Below are 16,741 nucleotides of genomic sequence, written 5' to 3'. Positions count from 1 at the left end.
AAGGGTTGCGGGGAGCCACCTTGAGCTCTGCAGGGTGCAGGATCCCTGGATTGTCTCTCGACAGCTTTAGGCATTTCGCCTAGGGTTAGCAGCCTGGCCTCTCTGCGGAGGCCTCACCTGCACGGTGGAGATCAGCAGGGTTCTGCTTGAGTTCTGCCCTCTTAATGGGAAACTGTCTTGCCCAGACATGCTTACTCTTCTTTCTCACCGCACCACTACTTTTTTGTTGGGGGTGGGGTGGAACCGACAGGCTCTCTGCTGTCAGCGGTACACAATGAATGTCACACAGCACATGCTGGGGCAGAACGAGCGAGGCTTGTGAAGTACTAGCCCAGAGGATTATGGGTGAATAAAACCCACATAATATCCTCTGTAAAAAAACAGCTGGCTTAGCAGTAACTGCTAGCTGCAGACAACCAGCAGTACCGCTAGAAGGCAAGTGGGAGACATCATTGCAGGAAAATGGAAGAGTCTAGGTATTTTCCTCAAGGGCCTATAAAAAGCCATGGGCCTGGAAATATCTAATTCGGGGAATCAGACAGTTTTCTATATTTGTTCTAGATAAAATGTCCTCTTTCTTGATCGAGTTCCCTTTATTTTTGTCATCTATTGTGGTTTCGATGTGGACTTTTCACTCTTCTTTGGTCCTCCTACGAAGAGGGCCACAGCATTCCCAAATAAGGCAATGGGTTCCTGCCTGTCACTGCATGTGGTCATGGCTGGGCTATGTGTGAAGGGAGCCAAGGAAACGGCAAAACCCCAGCCTTGTTTGGAAAGTCTCCTGCTTTCTGCTCAGAGAAACGTGAGGAAGGCTGTTGGTGACTCACCCCCTGGAAGTGAGCAGAGGGTGAATTTCAGCTTTTATGTCTTTCAGCCTACAGGGTTAGTGGTGAGGGCTCTCAGCCAGAGCAGGGCATACATTTACCATCAATCATTTTAAACTCTTTCTTTGATTTGGAGAGACAACATATGGGAACTGTCATCTGTCACCATTTTCTTCTCTTGAACTGCCTACCAATCTCTATTTTTTTAAAGTAGTGATATCATCTGTTAATGTGGATACAATATTCAGGAGTGGTGGCCAGGTCCTATGAGAAGACCGTCCTTTTGATCTCTATCCTTAAAAAGTTTACTTAAAAACAATAATATCTTTCCCTCAAAGCTCTTGCTACAAACGTGTTCTGATCCTGGTTGGTAGCTGGTGAGATGGAGGCTCTTAGGAGCACTTGTGAGACAGAATGGTTGTTGTATTGAGGGTATATGTGTGTGCTACATAGATCTAAGCAGGTACCTGGACACTGAAAAAGCAAGTCAGGGGAAAGGCTGTGCCATAACAGGCTAAGTCGATTTGAAAACCAAAGTTAAAATGAACATTGGGCTCTGAATGGATTGTTCACACGAATGAGGCTTAACTCAAACATCTTTTCTTCCATGTGTATGCAAGTGTGCATGTGCATATGTGTATGAAGCTGGAGGTCAGAAATTAATTTCAAATGTACATTAGGCATTACGTGCCTTCTGCCTTTTGTTGAAGATCAGCTATCTCACTGTTCTAGAACTTCATCAAGCTGACTAGGTTAGCTGGCCAGTGTGCTCCAAGGATCTGTTTGTCATCTTGTCATTGTTGGGGTTACAGGTAAGGACCACCATGCCCAGTTCTTTACAAGGGTTCTTGGGGTCTGACTTCAGGTCATCCTGCTTGTGAGGCAAGTGCTTTAACAACTGAGTCATCTCCCAGGACTTTCTTCAACTCCTTCTAAAAAAAATATATTTATTATTTTCTTTTCTGCGTCTGAGTGTTTTGCCTGCAGCATGTTCATGCAGTACCCACAGGGGCCAGAAGAAGGTATTACACTCCCCAGGACTGGAGTTACAGATGTGCATCAGCATGTGCACGCTGCAGGGAATCGAACTTGGGTCCTCCTCAGGAGCAGCCAGTGTTCTCTTTATCTTAACTGCCGAGTTCACCCCTCCACCCACCACCCCGAGAGCTGCATTTTAATCTTTGCTCCTTTCAACACTTCCCTCCGTGTTTGTATCACAATGGTCAATAAGAGCAGACTTACATTTCTTTGATTTCTACTTAGTGTTCAGAATTTACATATTATAGGCGCCCAACTAGCATGTGCTGAATGGATATCATTGAAATAACCACTGCTTCCCTTTTGTTGCAGACAAAGGAAGAAAAAAAATATTTTTTTCCTTTCATTTACAGAAACTAGAACATCTCGCCTGAACGGCTCTTCTGGTTCAAGGTAAGAAAGGCATCTGATTCCAGTGCTGGGTTTGGCTTTTTATGCTTGGTTTGTAAGAACGTGGTTCTGGCCACTCTCTATTACTGTCTGCAAAAGAATGAGACTAGAGAACTAGTCTATGATACCCTTTCCCCTGTGGGTGGGAGAACCAAGGCAGAGGCAGTTATCCCCTGGTGAACTGAGAGTTCTCTGTTTCTGGGAATTTTTGTTTATCTTTAGGATGTGAGTGTATGTGTGTATGCGCACGCGCATGCACTCGTGCATGCAACTATATGCTGATTTATATCTCCATGCCTCTTTATTTCCATTAATGGGTTTCTAAAGGTTTTCAAGGTAACTTAGATTGTAATTTCTTACTTTTGAACGTTTTGTAGACCTGTTTGTGAATGCATATGTTTGTACCTTGATCTCACTCAGCAACCACTGCTCCCAAGCTCATTGGCTTTCCCAGCTTCTCCTCTCCTTAATGAACCCTTTCCTCCTCTCAAGTCATCTTCCTGTGTGTCATGTAAGTGTACGTATAGATGTTTCTAAATGAGTGTGTATATTATGTAAATATACTTAAATATAGATCCAGGAAAGAGAATAAATGAGATATGTTGTCTTCTCTTGAGAATGAGCTCTGTCTTAAGGGAAAGGACACGAATCTTGGCTAACAGTTCTTTTTTTTTTTTTAAAGATTGATTTATTTATTATATGTAAGTACACTGTAGTTGTCTTCAGACACTCCAGAAGAGGGAGTCAGATCTTGTTACGGATGGTTGTGAGCCACCATGTGGGATTTGATGCTGGGATTTGAACTCCGGACCTTTGGAAGAGCAGTCGGGTGCTCTTACCCACTGAGCCATCTCACCAGCCCTTGGCTAACAGTTCTAACATTTATGAAGGGTGTTCTATATGCCAAACCTTGGGCACAGCATTCTGTACTCATTTGTACTTGGCAATTATCCTATGAAGAAAATACCATTATTGTCCCTGATTGAAAATGGGGCAGTGAAGGCACAGAGGGTCAATTTGCTCAAGGTAGTACTTTAATTGTACCACTCTTCCAGTTTGGATTCAGCCATTCCTAGAGCCAGAGCAATTTCACATAACTAATAGGCTGACCATTTTTCCCATATCTGATAAAACTATGAGTAAAATCGTTTCTTTAGTCTTAGTGCCTTACTCAGAGTATTAGAACACTTTTCTGTAGGCCCCCAGTTGAAGCTACTCTGAGTTGCCATTTTCAGTCCTTCAGTGAAAGCTAGCCGTGCACATACAACCCATTTCAGTGTGTGAAAGGGCAGATCTAGTGGGGAAAGAGCCCAGCCTTCCATGATTCCCATGTAGGAAGGAACACAGCTTTCTCTGTGTTGCTAGTGACTCAGAGCAGTGAGGACAAGGCGAGAGTGGTGGGGCCCTGTACTAGGAGGAGTGACCCAAAAGAAGGATGTGCAAAAGTAATTATCACAGCCAACCAATCTCCAACACTGTGTGAAAACCATGGAAGGGAATGGCACTCCGCTGGGCGAAACAGGAATAGTATGGTTTATTGATCCTGGAAAGCAGAGATAGAGAGTATGGAAAACATGACATTAAAGCTCCTTAACAGGGCAAGAAGAATTATGCAGCTCCAATACCTTATTTTAACCAACTTGCAATTTCAGTACATTGTATAATTGCTGAGAAGCAGCAGTTGTAGGTTGTAATCAGCCCTACTACCCTCTTCAGTACATCTAGTCAAACCCATCTCTTAAAGGGCCCCTTGCTTCAGTTACAGTAACTCGCTCACTGTCCTGCAAAGTGCCAGAAACCAGGTACAACCAAGCCTTTGGGTCTATTTATGTGGCTGTGTGTGTGTGTGTTGACAGAAGGGTGGACATCTCAGAGAAGTTCTATCTAAGCTTGAGGAGGAAGCAGGCTGAAGACGAAGTAAGCTCAAAGGATATGAATGAAAATTACATGAAAGCAAGGTCAAATAAACAGAAAGCAATTAATAATAAGAAGAAACAGAGTCAAAGCAAAGTTATGCAGTCTCAGGCCCCCTTCCGATGGATCATATTCAGGGAGATTGAATGCTGACAGGAATGCCCGAATCAGCCTCTGTGAGCTCTGTCTCCAGAATTCTAGACGGGCTGCCCCTGTCTGGGAAAGCTGCTCCTCTCTTTATTCTTGTTCATAGAAATGTAGTTCTTAGTCACTCTTGTGAGACGGTTTCAAAAATAGCAGCTCAGCAACACATTGGCAGGGGACTTGTTGACAAGCTAAACCTGTTAGACGCTGGCTTGCTCCAGTGACAGAGACAATCAGCTCAGACTAGAAAATGGAGAACTATAGGATTCCTCACACATTTTTGCACTTCTTACCCTTGCTTCGCAGTTCTACTGTTTGTTGAATGGATTCCATTTTTTAGGGCCTCCAAGAGCTTCCAGAATACTCTTTCACTGAGGTCAGTGGCACACTTTCTTTGTCAAGGGCCAGAAAATAGATTTGTTTTCCGTACGTTTCACAGGCCTGCAATCTGTCCCAAGTATTGACCCTGGGGATGGCAGCACAAATGCAGGGAAAGACAGTACAGAAAGAAAACAGGGACAGATGATACAGAAGCAAAGCAGAATGGCAGGCTACCATTTCAACTTGATTTACAACAATGGACTGGATTCACTGTCTGCAGGATTCAGTGTCTTGACTAGAGGGTCACTTCCTAAATATCAGCAGATGAATTATTTCATCAGGCGATGATGGTTCACTGGAGAATGTGCCCAGTGTTATTAATGCTGTGCCTCTATCTTAACACCTGAAATAAGGCTTTTGGTTTTTAATAAGCACCATGCCACAAAGTCTCTGGTGATTCCCGTTTAAGTTGTCATCTGCAATTGACAGGATCCTGATGCAAACAGTCTGTAACAGGACCAATGGCTTCTGCATTTATTTTTCCTTTATCTTTGTCTTTTTCTTCCCTTCTGCATTAGGATCCACATTCTGTTTCCAGTTAATTTTTTTTTTTTGACACAGGGTATTGTATATCCCAGCATTGCCTCAAATTCACTGCGTGGTTTGGTTATGACCTTGACAATCTCATCCTCTACCTCTCTTCCAGAGTGCTGGAATTACAGGTGTGTACCACCACACCAGGGAGTTTCAAAAAGGTTGGGGCCATAACATCTTTGTAAAGCCAACTGAGGAATGACGTGCCTTTTATCCACCAGGGGCATGTATTGGCTTCTCTGTGATCACAGTGGACTGTGTCTGTTACAGATAAGCAGTCCTGGAGGACCCAGTGCAGGACAAGCAGCATTAGAATTCAGTAGAGTTAGGCATTTGTTAGCAGGAAGGGTTACTAGAGAGATATCTGAGTCCAAGCTCCAGGTCTCAGAGTGCCCATCATTACTGTGTGGGTAGGCTTAAACCACTTTTGGACCCTATTATCTTTTTTTTTGTTTTTAAACAATGTGGAGATTCATGACTGAGGAGAAATCTATTTGCAGCTGACCTTTCCCCTTTGTTGTCTGAAGCATCTGCATGAAGACCTGTGTGATAAGGGGACAAGAGAGTTGACGGAAGTCATTGTGAGAATCACTTGGAATGGCACATGGTAGACTGACTAAGGGATCAAATGGAGACAGAGAACCTAGCTGTGCATTGACTTGAGGAACAGTTTGGAAAAGTAACTGCATCTTAAACAGCAGATGGTTTCTGTTGTTTGTCCCAAGAGGATCTAGTAGCACCAGAGTGACAGAAACATGGATAGTGTGGTCCAGTTCTATCTCTAGCATGCCTTAGCTGCAGGCTTTGAGCAAATCTCTTGAACTCTTTGTCCCTTAGTGTCTGCAGAGACAGATATCTTAAGCACTGATAGTTAGATCAGAGCAACTGTGGTAAGTAGAAGAATGGATGGCAGTCACAGTGCAGTGGTTAAAGCATCTACTTGGGAACCAGATGCAGTTCAAATCCAAACCTTGTCACTTATAAGCGGTGAGATCTCTGTGCCTCAGTTCCCATAGCTTTTGAGTGGCACTAGGGATGGAATTCTCTTTATATCATGGAGATGGTTAAATGACATCTTGTGTGTAAAGCCCTGCCCTGGTACTATTTAAGTGCTGCTTAAGTGCTATGTACTCCTAGGGTACCTAGGGCCTGGGCCATAACTAAATTCAGTAATTAATCAGGTCATTTATTCTACATCAGGTTTCCAAGGAGGTTACAGGTCCTGGTCCTTGTAGTATTTTCTCCCAGTCCTTTTACAGCTTATTAGTTACACTTAGCAAAATGGCCAAGGAAGAAACTTCTTTTGAGAAAACAGGATGAGCAAGAAAAAAAAGTCTTTGGGGCTTGTTTCTTGCTTGTCATAGCTTAGGAGACCTCTCTCTTTTGTTTGCTACCAAAGCCAAAATTGCCTTTTTTTTCACCATTTTCCAACATGAAGCAGTATTTTTACTCATAGATGGACTCAAGCAGCAGCTAGAGCCCTGTGTACTGAGCCCCACACTGAGCCATGCTCACAATAGATTTTCTGGGCCAGCTCCATTTCACCCTCAGGATGTTTAACAAATGACACAGAAAAGATGTGCAGAATAACAGGCAAGATGCTGGGTGGTGATGAGCTAGGTCATATTAATGACTGGACAGCAGGAAAGTGCAACATACTGTGCTTACATTTCACAGAGCAGAAGCATGCAGAAGTAGACCTGCTCTCCGGGGACCCAGTTTATCTAAACAGTCCCCACTCTCCAAAGTTCCACAACTCCCCAGAGAGCAGCACCAGCTGAGGACTGAGTGTTGAAATACATAAACCACAACAACAACCTTGAAGAAATGGAATTATTCCATCAGGTTTTGCATAATAGTCTAGATTTGGTATCTGTCAAGCAGAATTTATACAACTATCTCCTGCCTTGTCTGTGCATTTATGAGTAGAAACATGTAGTGAAGATCCTTTGTCCATGGAAGATAGGATAGTAGACCCCTTTCCATTAAAGTGGGGGTGGTGGTAGCCTTTGTGTCTTGAATCTCATCCCTGTCATTCATTGGCTGGACTCAGTAAACCTTAATGTATTTATTTTAACTTATGAGAAAAAGGTCTTTGACTCAGGTTTGTTATGAACATTATACTGGATTACCTTAAAATAAAGTAGTTGGTAAACCAGGGAATTTCATAGGGTTATTGAAGGTCTAGGAGACCCTCCAAAGGAGAATGAAGTTTCCTATTTGAACAATTAAATGAATCAGGCGTTTAGAAAATTGCTTTTGCTAAAATGCATTGATCCTACAGTTGGGTCTGCAGGATGAAAGCCTGACATCTCCACCTTCATTTTGAGTCTGTCTAGTTCCTTCATTTTAACAGAAGATACAAAAATAAGTCATTGCCCAAACCTGGAGTCAACTTGGATTTCCGGAAGTATGAAGCCTCACAGGACAGACATGTGCCCAGATGAGGATGATTATCCATGGCTCAGGAATAGAAGTGATCATCTTGAAGGAAGCAGATGGATCTCTTCAAGCAATGACAATGACAGCTCTGAGGTCTCTGAGGTCTTTGGACAATATTGCAGAACTAGGATAGCAACAGTGATCAACCAGATCCCACCTTGGTGAGGACTGCATTATGTAGGTCTCCCTTAGCTCTAAGTCTTTTTATATATAAGCCTAAAGCTCATGCCAATACCATGAAGGTGAACAGGGGATGGCAGGACCGTTTTATTAGTTTCTCTTCCCACTGTGGTCACATTGAATCTCTCTTTCTCTCTCTTTGCTTTCCACCGTTACCCATCTCTTTAATTGGTGTGATGGGGACAGGTGGCTGAGCCTAAGTTTTGGAGAGCTGCTGGAGCCCAGACTTTTGTCTTTAAAACTCTGGACTCTGGTTATATAAACAGCCCTGAATTTTCCCAGTACAGATCTTATGAAGTCTTTATTAGTTTAAATGAATAGTTTTAAAATGATTCGCTTATGGGCTCAAGCTAATATGAGTCTTTTGGGATGAGTAGGTGGTATGATTCTAGTGTTGGTGAGGGAATAGGAGCATGGAGCTGTTAATTGCCTTCTTGAAGGGCTCTTGCCAGCAGCAGGCCTGAAGAAGAATTGTAAACACCGGGTGTGTTTCCTGATAATTTCAGGATGCTGCTGCTGATGCAAAACTGACATTTTACTCATTTTTTTGTTCCACAGTATAAGCCTCAAGGTTGTTAGAGTAGACTTATCCCTATATATTTGATGTGCATGCATTGAATTTGGATCTCTCAAAGGCAGTCCATGTCTCTTTGAGATCTGATCATAATCATTGGGATCATCCCATTGGAGACCAAGTGAAGGTCACACATACAGCCATTTGGGGTTTGATCTTCCCTGTGTCTCCAGCCAAGGAGAAGCCAAGAAGCTTTGTCTGGGTGATCTGAACAGTTCAGATAAACTGGATGAATATGACATTCTCTGGGGTTCTTGACAACTGTGAATAAATCCACAGTGTTGACCCAGGCAGCATGCATTGCAGAACTAGAATTGAGACAATAATCGACCAGACCTCACCTTGATCAGGACTGCATTATGCAAGTCTACCCAAACTCTAATTCCTTTTCTATATAAGCCTAAAGCTTATATAGGCCAGGCATCATTCTTGTCTTGCTAGGCATTTTCAACAATAAGCTTCAGCCGGGCGTGGTGGCGCACGCCTTTAATCCCAGCACTCGGGAGGCAGAGGCAGGCGGATTTCTGAGTTCGAGACCAGCCTGGTCTACAAAGTGAGTTCCAGGACAGCCAAGGCTACACAGAGAAACCCTGCCTCGAAAAACCAAAAAAACAAAACAAAAAAAAAACAATAAGCTTCAGCATCTGAGACTGCCTGGTATCCTTGGAGTGGTTTCTACTCAGGAGACATTTTAGGGCCCTATTTAGACATCTACTTCCTACTTACAAGTACCTCACATCATGGAGTGATGGAGTGTTTGTTGCAAAGTACAAATGCAACAAATTCAAGTCTTTCTTAAGACCTACACCTAAGTAGCATCAGTGGAGGATGAAAGAAGGGAAGATGAAGGAGGATGATGAAGATAGCAAGATGACCTACACAATGTCATAGTCCATGTTCATTGTAAAGAAGGGATATGTGCATTTGTGGTTTGGTGTCCAACTTGAAAAGCAACCAGTAATCGCATTTTACTGTAGCCAAATTCTAAAGCCTAAATGCTCTACATTGAGTGAAAGTCACAAATAGAGTCTGGCTTTAAATTCTCTCTTGTTTACTTTCTTCTACACAGATTATTTTTAGTTGGAGCCATTTTTTTCCATTGCCATTCTGTCCTCTACATTTCAGAAGGTCAGTTGATTACCATGATCAACTAACTACTCCATTGCTGCTCAACTGGATTTAGACCATGGAACCTTAAGGCTGTATCTGCAGAGTTTCCATCCCAAATAGTCAATAATTCAATGCTATGACAAGGACACATTTATCAACTGTTGAAGAGATAGAATATACCTTCAGATTGATAAATCAGAGAACATGGTAGGAGAGGGACCACTGTGATGTTTAAAGGAAATGAATAGAAGACATGGTAAATTGAGAGTGGAAGTATTGTTTTGCATTTCCTCAAATACGTTATCTTTCCATTAAACTATTATTTCATATGGAATTACTGTCAATTTAGACCTCAAATTCTGTGATTGCTTAGTGACAGTTTCCCAACCCAATCACCTTGATGTTGACTTGTCCCACCTGACACAGAGGACTGTGAGTTGGAGGTTAGCTGGTGTCTGTATATTGTTGGTGCCTGGGTTCTGCCTATTGGGAGTTATTGTGGTCCCTGCCTTTTCTCAGCTGGTTCTCTAACTCAGCTCTTGTTACTGGATGCAGTTTGTAAAGCAAAGTAAGAAGGCTCTCCTGGGTTATACTAGGCCCCAATTGTTCCTACTGGGGAGCCTCAATGGTAATATACATAAAACAATGTAACAGGGCAATCCTGGGTAGGACTAGATGTCATTGGAGAACCTCAATGAGAAAATACAAGGCTGAATGTTGGGGTTGGGGATGAAAATGTAGTTAAGTTGGCAGAGTACTTGCCTAGAATGCAGGATGCCCTTGGTTAACTCTCTAGCTCTGCATAAACCCAGTATAGTGGTATACAACTCTAATCCAAGCACCGAGGAGGTAGATGAAGGAACATCAGACATTCAAGATCATTCTCAGCTATATATCAAGTTTGGGGTCATTCTGTGCTACTTGAGACCCATTATAAAAGAATCAATGCGGGGGGGGGGATAGTTCACTCAGTAGAGTGCTTGCCTAGCAAGCTCAAGGACCAGAGCTTGATTTCCAGAAACAATTTAAAAGGAGTTGGGTAGAATGGCATTGGTTTGATGTTCCAGCACTGGAGAGATAGAGACAGGTGGTTCCCTGGGATTCATTGGCCAGCCAGCCTACCTAGCCTATCTGGTCAGTTCCAAGCCTGTGAGAGACTTTGTCTCAAAAAATGTAGATGATCCTTGAGGATTTCCTCTGTCTCCTCATGCATGCCTACGTGCATTGCACGTAAGAAAGCACACATGTACTTGCGCGCGTGCGCGCACACACACACACACACACACACACAATTACTTGCCTGCTCTCACCATGTTTTAGCTCTGTGACAAGTCACATAGTGCCTGTTTTATTGAGGAAGGCTTTGGAAACTAGGCTTTCTGGGAAATCCCTGGATTTTCTCCATCTGACTATACGAGTATGTATTTTAGCTGTATCATTTGGGTACTTCTTTCAGCTGCACTAGTTGTCGGTAGACTTCACAGGTTTCTGGGGGACAAGCTGCTACTTTCTTCAGTTAGTTTAACTATAGATTGTTTCTCATTTAGATGCATGTGTACTCTTATTTTAGAAGCTGTTCGTAGAAGACGCAAAGTGGAGACCCTGAGGATATTCTTTTTCAGTCCAAACCATCACCATTATATAACATTCCCTGCAGTAAATATACAGTTAAAGTACTTCTGATGACATCAGGCTCATGTTTCGGGAGATTAGTCTTGTGGTATTTAATCATGAATAGAGTTTAACTTTAGAACAGAAAATAAGGATTGGGAAAGGAGAACTTGAAAGTGAATGATGGAAAATGTTCGGCCCTTGGCTGGGTCAATAGTTGCCTGTATTCCTCTGTTTATCATTTGTGCTCCAAAATTGGGTGGTCTGCTTTGCTCAGCAATGCAGCATCCCAACTGCTGGTCTTATGCCAATCATATGGCAAGTAGTAAATATAGACTTGTTGAATTACTGTTAGAATGAATAAATCCTGAAAATGTTGACCAGAATATGGTTAAATAAATAGCCCTGATTTCTGTCTCAGTTAGGGTTCCCACTGCTGTGATAAAACATCATGACCCCCCTTTTTAGCAACTTGGGGAGGAGAAGATTGATTTCAGCCGATATTTTCACATCACAAGCAATCATCCAAGGAAATCAGGGCAGGAACACAAGCAGAGCAGGGACCTGAAGCAGAAGCCATAGAGGAGTACTGTTTACTAGTTTGATTCCTGTGGCTTGCTTAGCCTGCCTTCTTATCACCTGGGACAGTTCGTGTAGGGGTAGCACCACTCTCTGTTAGCTGGCCCCATCCAGTCAATCATTAGTGAAAAGATGCCCCACAGGTTGCCCACAGGCCAGTCTAGTTGGAATATTTTCTCAATTGAGGTTTCCTCTTCCCAAAGGACTCTGGCTTGTGTCAAGTTGACAAAACACTTGCCAGTACAATTTTGAAGCTTTCTTCTTCACTGTCATTATTCTTTAGATACAAAGTTTTGTAGATAAGATTTGGTTTAGCTTGTCAACCAGATTTTAATGGGCTAGCATTTGCACTCTATTTCTACTGCATCCTCTGTGGCTGCATGGAAATGACTCGGTTTTGCTTTTCAACAAGTCGTGATGGGAAAAGCTTTCCAAAAAAAGGACACAGTGGTTCCTTGAAACAAAAAGGACAGCAATTCCAATGTTTGGACAACCTTCTTTCCTTCCCAATCATAACGACTTTGTGTCTAATGCTAATGTCCTGAAGCAAAAGTCTACCCAGGGTCAACAGCATCTCAACTGGGCCTGCTTCCTTCTGGAAGTGGTTGGTGCAGAGGGGCTTGGAGGGTATTCTCTAGATAGTACACTATGTCTGCCTTCCACTTGACTATTCCACCAGAGAACTCCTAAACCTGATAAACAGCTTCGGTGAAGTAGCTGGATACAAAATTAACTCAAACAAGTCAATGGCCTTTCTCTACACAAAGAATAAACAGGCTGAGAAAGAAATTAGGGAAACAACACCCTTCTCAATAGCCACAAATAATATAAAATATCTTGGCGTGAATCTAACTAAGGAAGTGAAAGATCTGTATGAGTTGTTCTTTAGAACAGAGTAAGTATATTCTTGCTAAATAGTGAAACTCATTCAAGCCCTGAGGTTGAATTCCATTTGAGACTTCTTTCTAACTCCCGACCTTGCCCTTGGTTCACTGTGGAGGGTGGGCCTACGTCTCTAGAGACTTCCCACATTCTGTTGTTAAACAGCTGTTTCCAGAGGCCTGTTATCCTCACACCCACACAAGTCTGAAAATAGCAGCCCCATCCCTCCCTGTACAGTCTGTGCTTTCAAAGGTACAGTTTGCTCAGTTCCGCCTTTCATTTGCCTTCAGTTCAGTTTTTCTTGCTTACAAGCTATTTTCAAAGCTTACCATGGTAAACAACGGGACAAATATAACTATATACATGTCCAATAGATGCAAATGAGGGAAACGACCAGCTTTATCAACAGTCTCTTTTTCCAAAAGAGTAGACTCTTCCAGCATGAAGGAAATGGTTTTGTTGATTTGGTGTCTGTAGCAGAGATGTTTCAGGCTCAAAATGGCTCCTGGTTGCTGTGGTAGATTCTTCCTGTGACTTACACTTTTCAAAGCTTCTTTCATTGATCCTTTTTACATTTTAGCTTCTTTTTCTAAAAAAAAAGCAATAAAATGTATATAATATAAAATTAACAATTTAAAAGTGACCAATTTAGTGGTATTATAGTGACTGCAATGGTATAAAACTACTACTTTACAACTCTAGTTGTAAAACATGTTCATTACCCCAATGCAACCCCCATGTTTATTTAAAACGTCATCAGTCCATGTTTTGCCCTCCTTCCATCTCCTTCCCTGAGCACTCATGCTTATATTCCCTAGTTATTTCACATAAAAGAATCACATGCGATGCCTTTGGTCTGGTTTCATTCATTCTGCATAAAAATTTCATGGTTCAAGGTTCATCATGCTGTAGTATGCATTAGTATTTTGTTCTTTAAGATAGCTAAGTGCTATTCTGGTATTTGTATATAAACCACAAGTTTGCCTATTCATCTATCAATGGGCATTTGCATTGTTTTAGTTTGTACATTGTAAAGACTTTTGATATAAACAATGGTATAAAATGAGCTGGGTTTTTTTTTTTTTTTTTGCTTTCTCTTGGGTACACACTGTATTCGTTTGTTTTCTGTGGCTGTGATAAAATCTCCTGGCAATAGCAACTTAGGGAAGAAGTTGCTTTTAGTTCCAAAAGGGATCCAGTCCACTGTGATGGTGAAGGCATGGCAGCAGGATCACACTTCATTCACACACACTGGAAGCAGAGAGGGAGAGAACAGGTGGTGGGACTAGGCTATGCAATTTCAAAGCCCACCCCACTGACCAACTTCATCTAGCAAGGTTCTACCTCCTAAAGATTTCATAACTTTTCCAAACAGCAACACCAGCTAGGGACCAAGTGTTCAAACACATGAGCCTTGGAGGACATTTCATATTCAAACCACAACATATACGTAGGATTGTGTCTAACTCTTCTGTTTCTGTTGATCAACGTAGCTAATAGAAGGTTTTGTTAGGTTTACGGTTCTAGGAGAGTAAGAATACATCATGGCAGGGAGGCATGGAAACAAGCAGTAGGCATGGTGGCTGCAGATTGTTTACCTCTTGAGTCATAAGCACAAAGCAGAGAAGGCAACTGGGAATGGTGTGGGTTTTTAAACTCTTAACACCCACCTCCAGTGACATACTTCCTCTAATAATGCCAGACCTCCTAAGCTTCCCAAATAGCACCACAAACTGAGGACTAACTATTCAAATATGTGATCCTATGGGGGAACATTGTTTATGTGTGTGACTGTGGTATATATGGATGTAGATGCCCGTGTGTATGCTCAGAAGCTAAAGGAGAGGTCAGTGTTCCCCTGTGCACATATAGTTCATATGTTTCTTTCAGCCAGGCTTGTATATAGTGAACTCCAGAGATCCCCCGATCTGTTTCTCTAAGTGGATGGGTTACAGAGATGTGTAGGATGCATGGCTTGATATGTAGGTGTTGGGATCTGAACTCTGGTCCTCATGCTTGAGAGCAAGGGCTCTTAACCTTGAGCCACCTAGCCAGCCTCCATTTTACTTTCTTTAATTAAATATTTTATTTTATTATTTTGTTGTAGGGGTGTTTTTTTTACCTGAATGCCTGCCTGTCTGTGTCTGCCTGGTACCCACAGAGATGGGAAGAGGTTGTCAGATCCCCTGAAAGTGGAGCTGTAGGCAGTTGTGAGGCACCATGTGAGTGTTGGGAATTAAACTCGGGTCCCTTAGAAAAGCAGTGAGTGTTATTGCCCACTAAAGGGCCTCTCCAACCCTAGTTTTCATTCTTAGCAGTGATACCTAAGGTGTCCTCATCCTCATCAGCTCTTATTATTTTCATCCCTTGATTATAGGCATCCTTGTGTGTTTGAAGTATGTCTTATTATGACTGCAATTAGCATTTCCCTTGTGGTGAATAAGTTTGAACATTCTTTTAAAGTGCTAGTTCCAGACAGAAGTCTATTCTACTCACTTTTCCAATTTGTTATTGAGTTGTAAAGGTTCTTAAAAATTCTGGGTACATTATAACTCTTGGAAACATATGTGTTTTCACTTTCTTCATAAACGTCTTTTCGATACAGTAGCACTGTATAACTCAGTATGGCCTTGAACATAAAAGGCTCCTGCTTCAAGCTCTGCTCAGGCATGTGCCTCCATGCTCAGCTGATAAATGTTCTTTGGTGCACCAAACATTTTTATGTCAATGACATCCAGTTTCATAGCTCTTGTCTGATAGGTAGACATGGAGGTAGAGAGGAAGGAAGGCTAGTTATTTCTGGATAAAGCACACTAAAAGTCTAACTTCATTCTTCAAATATTATTAGGCTACTCTGGTCCAGGTGGTCAATTTGCACTTGAAGACAAATTTTATTTCAAACCAGTACACTTTTATATATTAGGCTTGCTTATAAATTGTTGTGATGTTAAGCATTTTGACTACTAAGGATCAAGTTACTGAACTGGCAGAGTGTTTGCCTAACATGTATGAAGGCTTGATTTGCATTTTAGCTCCATGTCTTCCAGGCCTAGTGGCATTGGAGCTATGGAGGAAGAAGAATCAGAAGTTCAAGGTCATCTTGGACTACATAGTGAGTTTGAGGCCAGTCTTGGCTACATAAAACTTTGTGTCATAAAAGAAAGAAAGGAAAGAAAAGCATTTGTTTGCTTGCTTGGCTTTCTTTTTTAGAGTAAGAAAGAAGTAGGGGTGGAGTTGGGTGGGTGAGAAGGATCAGGGAGGAGTTGGGGAAAGGGAAACAGTGATCAAAATATATTGGATGAAACTTTTTTCAACAAAAGAGAAACATACACTGTCATAAATCTACATCTTTTTGTCTTATAATGCCACTTAGCAATGAAGCTGAGAGCGTGTGGTGGTTTAGAAAGAAGTGTGTTTGTAGTTACTGCCATTCACTATTGCGTCTGCAGCTTACACCTGACTTCATGACTTTGGACTCATATGTCCAATTGCCTACATAACATCCCTTTGGGAGGGGCGTGGAAAAAGGCACCCCAAATTTAGAACTCTAACCAAAACTTTGTTTTCTAATGGCTCTTTGTGTTGCTGTGTGCTTTAGGTAGCTTCATTCTTCCAGTAACTCAGCCCAAACCTATTAGATTCATCGTTGGTTCTTTTCTTTCCTTCTTCTTCACCCAGATCATCAGCACAGTCTGCTCAGCCAACCAGCAAAATATGGATATCTTAAAATCGATGATTTTCTTAACTTCCAGGGGTGCCAGCCAGTTAAAAACACATCACGTTATCTTATTAGTCCACATTCTTACCTCCTTATTGGTCTCCTGTCTCCTACTCCTCCCCAGTGGTCAGATTTCTCTAGAGGACAAGAATGAATAAAGTGAATATCTATTACAAAGGGCCTTTATTACAGTGGTCTATATGACATAGGCTGGGTAGTTTAACAATGGCTACCTCCACACTGGAGAGACTGAGAATTCAGTAGCTTCTCAGTCCACCAGGCTGGATGCCTCAGCAATTGCAACCTGGTGCTGAAAGGAAATAAAGCTTGAGACCTGTGATTCATGTAATTTATGTCAAATAGCCCAAAGAGTTGTTTGTGAGCTTTGAAACCTGGGGCTGAGAACATAGCAGAACAGGC

The 16,741-nt window shown here is 42.1% G+C and overlaps 1 long non-coding RNA gene across 2 annotated transcripts in view; it reads left to right on the top strand.

Moving 5' to 3' along the window:
* The window catches only part of LOC110287482 (uncharacterized), a 107,738-nt gene that overhangs the window by 76,265 nt on the left and 14,732 nt on the right, over positions 1-16,741 (top strand). For both annotated transcript variants that reach the window (XR_015047065.1, XR_003835711.2), the window contains exon 2: positions 2,216-2,255. This is a non-coding gene — a long non-coding RNA (uncharacterized LOC110287482). The remainder of the gene's footprint in view (positions 1-2,215; positions 2,256-16,741) is intronic.

Source organism: Mus caroli, unplaced genomic scaffold, assembly GCF_978045245.1.
Source record: "Mus caroli unplaced genomic scaffold, Mus_caroli_1 scaffold_5, whole genome shotgun sequence".
Classification (NCBI taxonomy): Eukaryota; Metazoa; Chordata; class Mammalia; order Rodentia; family Muridae; genus Mus; species Mus caroli.
The sequence above is the reverse complement of the archived record's forward strand: the minus strand, read 5'-3'. Positions and strand labels throughout refer to the sequence as shown.